The sequence below is a fragment of the Mesoplodon bidens genome (genome assembly GCF_964165515.1).
Source record: "Mesoplodon bidens genome assembly, chromosome: 13".
Lineage (NCBI taxonomy): Eukaryota > Metazoa > Chordata > Mammalia > Artiodactyla > Ziphiidae > Mesoplodon > Mesoplodon bidens.
In genome coordinates, this window is record NC_138169.1 from 28,913,153 (window position 1) to 28,924,281 (window position 11,129).

The window sequence follows — 11,129 nt, forward strand, 5'->3', positions numbered from 1 at the left end:
TGACCCCACTGCATCTAAGAAGAGTTGTTAACTTTTCAGTTGGTTCAACTTTTACTTGTTAGGACAGTAACCACTTCCAAGGCGCCTTCCATGCTGCGCTGGAAACCAGAAGTCCCCTTTGCTTTTCACTCTTTAATATTTGGTTAATGTTAGTGGCAACAATAAAACTGATGATGGAGAAACTGTCCTTTGTTGCTGCATCCCAATGTGTTTTTTTCCCCCAGATTCCTTTAAAGAGCTGAACTAAAGCTACTGCTAACAAAAAGGTACTGTCAGCTGAAAACTCACTATAAAAATGAGGCTTTCCAAAATTGGAGACACTTAAAATGTCCATCGAGAGGGGCGTGGACTAAATAAATGGTTATCGATGCAGAATGTAACACCGTATACTGACACAGGATGTGTCAGTGTGTCCACGGTGGATAGCTTAGTTAAGAAAAATAACAAGTTGTCCCAAAATCCAAAATACATGTGATCTAATTCAACTTATGTATAAATAAACAACTACACACATTCACTCACAGAAACATATAAGTAGTTTCAATATTCATGTTAAAGGTCTGAAGGGAAAGACACCACAGGATTAGCCATGGTTCCATGGAGAAGAGCCAATTGGGAGAGTGAGTTGCAGGGAGGTGGGGACATTTGCTGACAGCTATATACCCTCCTGGTTGTGTGTGCATATTATCATTCCATTTTGGTTCACCTAAATGAAACCAGAGATAATCCTTTGCATTAAATAAAATTCCTGGACCTTATAAATCTGATATAAAATAAATAACCAAGAAACTCAGTGACAAACTCAAAATCCAGGGAAATAATATTTTAATTATTGTGGCCATGCAGTCATATTTCACAGAGGACATTTGTGTACTTGAGAGCAAACCGTTTCATATTCAGTTTCTCAAATGGACAATTTTTCCCAGTCCTAAAACCAAATGTTTGTGCACTGTGTAATCTGCTCTGTCTTACCTAGTCCCGGGGATGACATGACATTAACTCCTTCCGAAGCAGCTAAGCAAATAAATTCTGAAACCAAAATACTTTGTATTTTAAAAACTATAAAATCTCTAAGCTTTCTTTTCTTAGAATACTGATGTGAAGAGGGAAAGAAGTGTATTCAGAGATTACCTTCAGCTACACCTGATGCAAATTGGAACCTGCGTCTCTGGTCCTACACTGAGCCATCGGTTTACACCTTATTTCAGTACTTCTGGGGACAACTTTGCCCTCAGGAACTCTAAACACAGCCAGGAACGACCCCCTGGCACAACCTGGCCAAACAGGTCCACAGGCAAGTGTATAAAACTCTTGAGGTTGATTAGTGTCCCCCCAAATTCATGTCCCTCCCAGACCCCTAATTAGAAATAGAGTCACTGCAGGTGTAATGAGTTAAGCAAAAATGAAGTCACCCTGGAGTAAGTGGGCCCTAATCCAACAAGACTGGTGTCGTTATGAAAAGAGGAGAAGAGACACAGGGGAAGCCATGTGAAGATGGACACAGGCACTGAAGTGACCAGTCTACAAACCAAGGATCACCAAGGGTGGCCGGGCACCACCGCAGGCTGGAAGAGGCAGGGAAACATACTCTCCAGAGCCTTCAGAGAGCACGGCCTTGTGGACAACTGGGTTTCCGACTTCTGCCCCCAGAACTGTGAGAGACAAAATGTCTGTGATCTTAGGCCATCCAGTTTGTGATAATTTGTTTTCACAGCTCTAAGAAATGAATGCATAATGTCTGGTTTTTAATTTTTAAAGTTTTGATAAAACTGTATAAGAGGGCTTCCCTGGTGGCACAGTGGTTAAGAATCCACCTGCCAATGCAGGGAACACGGGTTTGATCCCTGGTCCGGGAAGATCCCATATGTGGAGGAACTAAGCCTGTGTGCCACAACTACTGAGCCTGTGTGCCACAACTACTGAAGTCCGCACACCTAGAGCCCATGCTCTGCAACAAGAGAAGCCACCGCAATGAGAAGCTCGGGCACCGCAACGAAGAGTAGCTCCCTCTCGCCGCAACTGGAGAAAGCCTGCGTACAGCAATGAAGACCCAACACAGCCATAAATAAATAAATAAATTTATTAAAAAATGGAAAAACTGTATGATACCTTATAGTTCTAGCAGAATTTCATGTAGAAATGTTATGATTTTATTTTAAAAGTTATTTTGAAAATACTTACTTGAAAATAATTGTGTGGGCATTTATTTTTTTAACTTATGCAATAGTTAAGGGAATTCCCTGGTGGTCCAGTTGTTAGGACTCGGTGCTTTTACTGCTGAGGGCCCAGGTTCAATCCCTGGTCAGGGAACTAAGATCCCACAAGCTGCACGGCACAGCACCCTCACAAAAAAAGAAAAGAAAAGAAATATTTAAGTATTACCGAGAAAAGCAGAGAGAATAGTATAAATATATACCCATCAACTAGCTAGATATAAGGATTATTTTTTCCATATTTGCTTTATCTGTTTTTAGTAAAACATTGTGAAATAAACTACATACATCATATATGTGCTCCTAAATACTTCATTATACAATTCTGAAAAAATGTAGAAAATGTCCTACACAGCACAGCCCTCGCATATGTACTTGGCGGGGTTGACGGGGCCAAGTCCCATCTCTCAAGTGCATTACCTGACCAACCCCACACACAGTCATTAGTTCAGGGTGTGGCTCGTGTTTCCGGGCTTTATTAGGCCCCGTGGAGAAGGGGAGCATTTTCACTGGACTTGAGGCCTGGCGGGTGTTGGCCTGGGCTTGCTGGGACGCCCCACCCCCACTGGAAAGGGGCTAAGAGTCCAACACAGCAGAAAGCAGTTAAGAAATGAAGACGGTTTGGTTAAAAAGGAAAAAAAAAATGGAGCGGGACAGAGTCCAGCTGACGTCATTAAGTGTGTAAATTGCCTTCCTGTTACTGAGTCAAAATTTTCTTTTATTCTCTTAAGCCATTTTGAGCTCTGTCATTACACTTACACTACACTCTGCTATACTCACATTCCAAAGTTAAAATACAGTAAACCCTATCGGTGTCAATCATTCTCTAGAAATCCCTTGGTTGGTAGTACTCACTGGCGAGTTAAAGACCCCTCCCCTGTGTTTGCCTGAGGGTCTCTATTTGACTGCTTTCCCGCGTCCTGGAGCTCGAGGTGGGTGGGCACAACCTGGCAGCCACCTCCTAGGGAAAGGCCTGGCTAGTTCAGGAATCACACCAGGTGTCCCTTGTGTTGGGCCAAACAAAAGAGCGAGAGTGGATTGGGGCTTCACTCTTAAGGTGAAGCTTCACACGATAAGGATTTTCAGTTGTTCCTCTTCATTGGTGATTGATGGCTCTTTGCCCCCAGGTGCACTTGCCTGGGGATGGGCTCTCCTCCCCCCTCCCCCCACAGACTCCCCACCTTGGCGGGGAGGAGAGGGCGCCCAGGGAGGAACTCAGGAAGAGAGACGGTGGCCTGAGGCCTGGGGAGGGGAAGAAAGACCCAAAGCCGGAGGGGAGGTGGGTCGGTGCAGCCTGGACGCACAGGGGGTCTGTCCCGGGCTCCAGGGGCTCAGACTCCAGGAGGCGTGAAGAGTGAGGCCATTGGCGTGAGGCCTCCCCTGACTCCCAAGAGCCAGGCTTCATGTTTACCCCAAGCCCATCTCCAAACTCCCCTGGAATAAGTGACAGAAGGTCAGGGTCAGAAGGTGAAGAAGATGAGGAGTCCAGGGAAGAAGGAGGAGGACAGACCAGCCGTGGAGACAGAGCCTTCGAGGCTGCGGTGTGCGTAAGTCCTACTAACCAAGTCTCAAGGGTTTCACGGACCCTATTTCGCCTGAGTTTATGGTGTTTTGGCTGAGGCTGGACCTCTCTGTGGACCTCGGCCTTTGACACCATTCTTTGTCCACTTGGCTCCTAGGAGCTTCCAAATGATCGGTTTTAACCTTTTTTTAAAACCTCATCAATTTGTGCTTTAATTATATTTGGCTTGTGTTCAAATTCAGGGCAGTTTCCAGCAGGTGCTGTCAATAAAACCTTAGGGCTAGGGCTGTGTTTTCCTTGTGCCAGTCCAAAGGCCCCAGAGCAGATGCGGACTCTGCCAGACACCTGTGGCCTTTTGCAGAGTCTGTCCTCTGTGTCCTTCATGGGCACAGTCACCGAAAAGCAATTCCTGGAAGAAATGTTCTCAAATGCCTGCTGACATTTCCCACCTCTTGAAAAAGAGCTTCTCGGGATGTGAATTGTCGTGACCATGTTCAGAGTTATTGTAAGGCATTGGCTATGCTGGGCACAGTACACAGAAGCTGCTGGACTTGACATCAACGGCAGAGAGCTGATTGAACGGGATTCTAACTGCTTATTAACCAGGCAGGCCGTAATTTAGAGTTTTATAAGCAAGCAACCAAAAATCTTTCATAGAACAGTTCCAGAGAGTAATAATAGAAAATATAAGTGGCTTGAAAATATGATGTCTTATGTCAAATCAGTTTTATAAACAATTGCTCAAAGATTGAAAACCAGTGTTTGGCAGGGAGGTTGACAGAACCGCCTCCATCCTTCTGTTCACTCCTCTAAGAGCAGGGAGGAGGTCTGGTACCATCTAGAAGTTGTGTGCTTGTCTCTCCTTAGTGGTTTGTACTTTACTTATTCAACAGCAGGGCTTTTTCTGGGGCCTATCACGTACCCATAAAGCAGCTGAGCTAAATCCTGGGGTGATGCTCACCCTCCAGGACTGATGTGGTTCAGCAGCAACTCAGGGAGGCCCGTGGTCCAGGTCCTGGCTGTGGGCAGTGGTTGGCAAACACCAGGGAGTTCAGAGGACCACAGGACGGTCCCCAAAGCCTTTGGGAAGCGGGCCACCCCTGAGAGGTGGGCACACCGTCCACGAGTCAGACAGAGTTGGAGCCTGGCTTGGGGTCTGGGGGGTGGGGAAGCCGGTGAGGGTCCAGGCCTGCATGTGCACGGACGGCCTGGTTGAGGCGGGATGTGGGCCGGGAGAGGACAGAGGCTTGGGTGACACACTTAGGGAGGTACCAGAAATGTTCAGTGTGAGAGCAAGACAGGGACGTTAAAAACTGCGCCGGCCCTGACTGCACCCCGGGCCAATCTTCCTTTCCTGTCGTGCCCCTGCCTTTCCGCATACAGTACGCGATACGTTTTTACGGTGCTTCCTGTTCATGACCTGTTCATCCATGTTAACTCCCAAGAGGACAGGGGTCTGCAGTGCTGGAACCGTGCCTGGCACATAGTAGGTGCTCACTAAATATTTACTGAATATTACTATTTTCAAACTTGTCTCAACACCAAAAGTATCAATTACTGAGAAGTGAAATATTGAAACGTAAGAATGAATTTCTCTCTATTGAAATTCATCTCCCTGGCTTCTAAGAAGGCCATGATAGAGGAGAAGATGGAGGAGAAGATGGTCTGGTTGGGATGTGCTGGCACAGTGATGCTGGGTGGCCTCATTTTACACTGAAGGGAGTGGGAACCCCCCGGACGGGATGAACGGGGCTGGGAGAGGCCTCAGCGCTGGCTCCCGTCCGGGAACCCCCCATGCTTTTCAACCAAATAAAGCCAGTGCGGATGGGACGGCCACTCCACAGGCCGGACCTGCTTGTGAAAACAGGTCATTCAGCACAGAAGCAGACGTGCCTGAATGCTCAAAACTGAGTGTGTCACCTTACCTTTACACTCGACATAAGCGTGTGTGGGCATGCTCACACAGAAGGACACGTGTTCACACACGTGGGATTTCTACATATAAGACCATGTCATCTGCTAACAGATAATTTTACTTCTTCTTCCCAATTTGGATACCATTATTTTCTGTTGCCCAATTTCCCTGGCTAGGACTTTCAGGACTATGTTGAAGAGAAGTGGCAATAGTGGGCATCCTTGCCTCGTTCCTAATTGTGGAGGAAAAGTTTTTTTTCCCCCCCGTTCGGTATGATGTTAGCTGTGAGCTTTTCATATATGACCTTCATTATGAAATTACCTTCATTTAGGTAGTTTCCTTCTGTTGCTAGTTTCTTGAGTAGTTTTATCATGAAAAGGTGTTGAATTTTGTCAAGTGCTTTTCCTGCATCAATTAAGGTGATCGTGTGATTTTTGTATTTTTTGTTAATGTGTTGTATTAACATGTATAGATTTTCTTATGTTGAACTGTCCTTGCATTCCAGGGATAAATCCCACTTTTTCATGGTGTATAATCTTTTTAAAGTGCTAGTATTTTGTTGAGGACTTTTGCATCTATATTCATCAGGGATATTGGTTTATAGTTGTTTTTGTTGTTGTTTTTGTTTTGTTCTTTGTATCTTTGGCTTGGTATCAGAGTAATGCTGGATTCATAAAATGTGTTAGGGAGTGTTTCCTCCTCTTCAAGTTTTGGCAAGAATTTGAGAAGGATTGGTATTAATTTTTCTTTAAGTATTTGGTAGAATGCTCCAATGAAGCAGTCAGGTCCTGGGCTTTTCTTTTTTCTTTTTTTAATTTCTTTTTATTTTTGGCTACATTGAGTCTTCATTGCTGCACACAGGCTTTCTCTAGTTGCAGCAAGCAGGGGCTACTTTTCGTTGAGGTTCATGGGCTTCTCATTGCAGTGGCTTCTCTTGTTGCAGAGCATGGGCTCTAGGCACATGGACTTCAGTAGTTGTAGCACACAGGCTCAGTAGCTGCAGCACTCAGACTTAGTTGCTCCGCGACTTGTGGGATCTTCCCAGACCAGGACTTGAACCCATGTCCCCTGCACTGGCAGGTGGATTCTTAACCACTGCACCACCAGGGAAGTCCCTGAGCTTTTCTTTGTTGGGTGGTTTTTGATAACTGATTGATTCAACCTTTTTTTGAAATAGCCTTTTCAAATTTTCAATTTCTTCATGGTTCAGTCTCACTAGCTTGTATGTTTCTAGGGATTTATTCATTTCTTCTAGATTATCCAATTTGTTGGCATATAATTGTTCATCATAGTTTCTTATAATCTGTTTCATTCCTGTGGCATCACTTGTAGTCTCTTTTTCATTTGTGATTTTAGTTATTTGAGTCTTCTTCTCTTTTCTTCTTAGTCTAGCTAAAGTTTTGTCAATTTTGTTTGTCTTTTCAAAAAACCAACTCTTACTTTCATTGACTTTTTTCTATTCTTTATTTTATTTTATCTTTAAAGTTATTTATTTATTTATTTATTTGACCACACCAGACAGCTTGCAGGATCTTAGTTCCCCAACCAGGGAGTGAACTGGGCCCTCGGCAGTGAAATTGTAGAGTCCTAACCACTGGACCACCAGGGAATTTCCTATTCTTTTTTTTTTTTTAAATATATTTTATTTATTTATTGGCTGCATTGGGTCTTCATTGTTGCATGCGGCTTTCTCTAGTTGCAGTGAGTGGGAGCTACTCCTTGTTGCAGTGTGCAGGCTTCTCATTACGATGGCTTCTCTTGTTGAGGAGCACAGGTTCTAGGCACGCAAGCTTCAGTAGTTGTGGCATGCGGGCTTCAGTAGTTGTGGCTCGCGGGCTCTAGAGTTCAGACTCAGTCGTTGTGGCACACGGGCTTAGTTGCTTCATGGCATGTGGGATCTTCCTGGACTAGGGCTTGAACCCATGTCCCCTGCATTGGCAGGCGGATTCTCAACCACTGTGCCACCAGGGAAGCCCCTCCCTATTTATTTTATTTCTTCTCTATTCTTTGTTGTTTTCTTCTTTCTGCTAACTTTGGGTTAAAGTTGTTCTACTTCCCTGAGGTATAATGTGAGATTGTTGATTTGAGAAATTTCTTCTATTTTAATGTAGGTGTTTACTATTATAAACTTCTTTCTTAGTACTGCATCCCATAAGTTTGCATATGTTGTGCTTTCATTTTCATTTGTCTGAAGATATTTCCTGGTTTCACTTGTCAGTTGTTCTTTGACCCATTCGTTGTTCAAAAATATGTTATTTAATTTCCACTTATTTGTTAATTTTCCAGTTTTTTAAAAAAATTTTTTACAGCAACTAATTTATAGTTTCATCCCATAGTAGTCAGAAAAGATACTTGGTATGATTTCAATGTTCTTAAATTTGTTAAGACTTTTTTTCTTGGGCCTAACATGTGATCTATCCTGGAGAATATTCCATGTGTACTTGAGAAGAGCATGTATTCTGCTGCTGTTGGGTGGATTATTCTGCATGTGTCTGTTAGGTACAATCAATATATAGTGTTGTTCAAGTCCTCTGTTTCCTTACTGGTCTTCTGTCTGGTTGTTCTATCCATTATTGAAAATGGAGTATTGAAAACTCCTACTATTATTGTGTTATTGTCTATTTCTCTCTTCAATTTTGTCAATGTTTGCTTTGTATATTTGGGTGCTCTGATGTTGGGAGCATATATATTAATAATTGTTATATCTTCCTTGTGTATTGACACTTTTATCTTGTAAAATGTCCTTCTTTTTCTCTAGTGAGAGTTTTTGACTTAAAGTCTATTTTGTCTGATATTAGTATAGCCGCCCCTGCTCTCTTCTGGTTATTATTTATGTGGAATCCTTTCCTATCCTTTCATTTTCAGCCTGTGTGTGTCTTTATACGTAAGGTGAGTCTCTTGTAGACTGTATATAATTGTATTTTTTTTAGTCCATTCAGCCACTCTATGTCGTTTGGGGAATTTAATACATTTACAATTAATTACTGATAGTGAAGGACTTACTGTGTTAGTCTGTTTGAACTACTATGCAATACCATAAACAAAGTGGCTTATAAACAACAATTTATTTCTCACAGTTCTATAAGCTGGGAAGTCCAAGATCATGGTGTTGGCAGATTTGGTGTCTGATGAGCACCTGCTTCCTCATAGATGGTGCCTTCTTGCTGTGCCCTCATGTGGTGGGAAAGGGCAAGCTTGCTCTCTGTAGGCTCTTTTATGAAAGCAGTAATCCCATTCATGAGGGCTCCATCTTCATGACCTAACCACTTCCCAAAAGCCCTACCTCCTGATACCGTTACTTTGGGGATGAGGATTTCAACATGTGACTTTTGGGGGATGGGAACATTAAGATGATAGCACTTACTATTGGCACTTTGTTATTTTGTTAGTTTTTTTTTTGGTCCCTCTTTTCCTCTTGCTGCCTTTCTTTGTGTTTCATTGATTTTTTGGTGTGTGTTGACATGCTTTAATTTTTTCCTCATTTTCTTTTGTATATCTTCTATAGATATTTACTTTGTGGTTACTGTGAGGCTTACATAAGACATCTTGTAACAATCTATTCTATTCTGATAACAACTTGAATCATCTACAAAAACTCCATTCTTTTATATCTCTCCACCTTCACTTTGTTTACATCTTTATATATTATTTATCCATTAACAGTTTTATAGTCATTTTTATGCTTTTATCTTTTAAATTCTATACCAGAATTAAAAGTGCTTTACACACCACCTTTACACCATTACTAGATTCTGTATTTGTCTATTTAATTTCACCAGAGCGTTTTATATTTTTATATGCTTTCATGTTGCTGTCTAACATCTTTTTGTTTCAACTTGCAGGACTTGCTTTAGCATTTCCTGTAAGTCACATCTAGTGGTGATGAGCTCCCTCAGGTTTTGTTCACCAGGGAAAGTCTTTATTTCTTAATTTGTGAAGGACAGTTTTGCTGGATAGCATCCTTTTTTTTTTAAGTTTTTAAAATTTATTTATTTTATTTATTTTTGGCTGTATTGGGTCTTCATTGCTGTGTGTGGGCTTTCTCTAGTTGCAGTGAGCAGGGGCTCCTCTTTGTTGCAGTGCACAGGCTTCTCATTGCAGTGGCTTCTCTTGTTGCAGAGCACAGGCTCCAGGTGCACGGGCTTCAGCAGTTGTGGCACGCAGGCTCAGTAGTTGTGGTGCATGGGCTTAGTTGCTCCGCGGCATGTGGGATCTTCCTGAACCAGGGCTTGAACCCGTGTCCCCTGCATTGGCAGGCGGATTCTTAACCACTGTGCCACCAGGGAAGCCTCAGGATAATATCCTTGACTGGCACATTTTTTTTCCTTTCAGCATTTTCAATATATCATCCCACTCCCTTCCGGCCTCTAAGTTTTCTGCTGAGATATCTGCTTATTATCTTATGGGAACTCACTTGTGATGAGTTGCTTTTCTCTTGCTACTTTCAAGATTCTGTCTGTCTTTGATTTTTGACAGTTTTTTGATTAAAAGGTGTCTTGGGTGGGGGCTGTTTAGGTTCATCCTATTTGGAGTCTTTTGAGCTTCTCAAATCCATTTCCTTTCTCAGATTAGAAAAGCTTTTTTTTTTTTTTTTTTTTTTTGCAGTGCCGCCTGGCATGTGGGATCTTAGTTCCCTGACCAGGGATCAAACCCACTCCCCCTGCATTGGAAGCACAGAGTCTTAATCACTGGGCCAACAGGGAAGTCCCTATTATTATTTTTTTAAATATGCTTTGTCTCTCTTTGTTCCTTCTTGGACTCTCATAATACATATCTTGGTCCATTTTGTGCTATTTTATAGGTCCCTTAGGCTTTGTCCATCTTTCATCAGTCTTTTTTTTTATACCTCTGACTTGGTTAATTTCAATCATCAGAATTGCTGATTCTTTCTTCTGCCTGATCAAGTCTGCTGTTGAACCCCTCTAGCGAATATTTCAATTTAGTTATTGTATTCTTCAGCTCCAGAATTTTTGTATGGTTCTTTTAAAAAATAGTTTCTTTGTTGATATTCTCATTTTGTTCATGCATCGTTCTTTTTTTTTTTTGCGTACACGGGCCTCTCACTGTTGTGGCCTCTCCCGTTGCGGAGCACAGGCTCCGAACGCGCAGGCTCAGCAGCCATGGCTCACGGGCCTAGCCACTCCGTGGCATGTGGGATCTTCCCGGACCGGGGCACAAACCCGTGTCCCCCTGCATCGGCAGGTGGACTCTCAACCACTGCGCCACCAGGGAAGCCCCATGCATTGTTCTTAATCCACTTGGTTGTCTGTGCTCTTGTAGATCACTGTGCTTCTTTAAGACAATTAATTTGAATTCTTTGTCATATAATTCATAGATTTGTTTCCTTGGGATTGGTTTCTGGAGATGGGTTTCTTTTGCTCTTTTGATTGAGCTATGTTTCTGTTTATTCTTGTGCCTCATGATTTTGAGGTTGTTATTGAGTTTTATGTTATTTGATAAAACAGCCACCTCTCTGTCT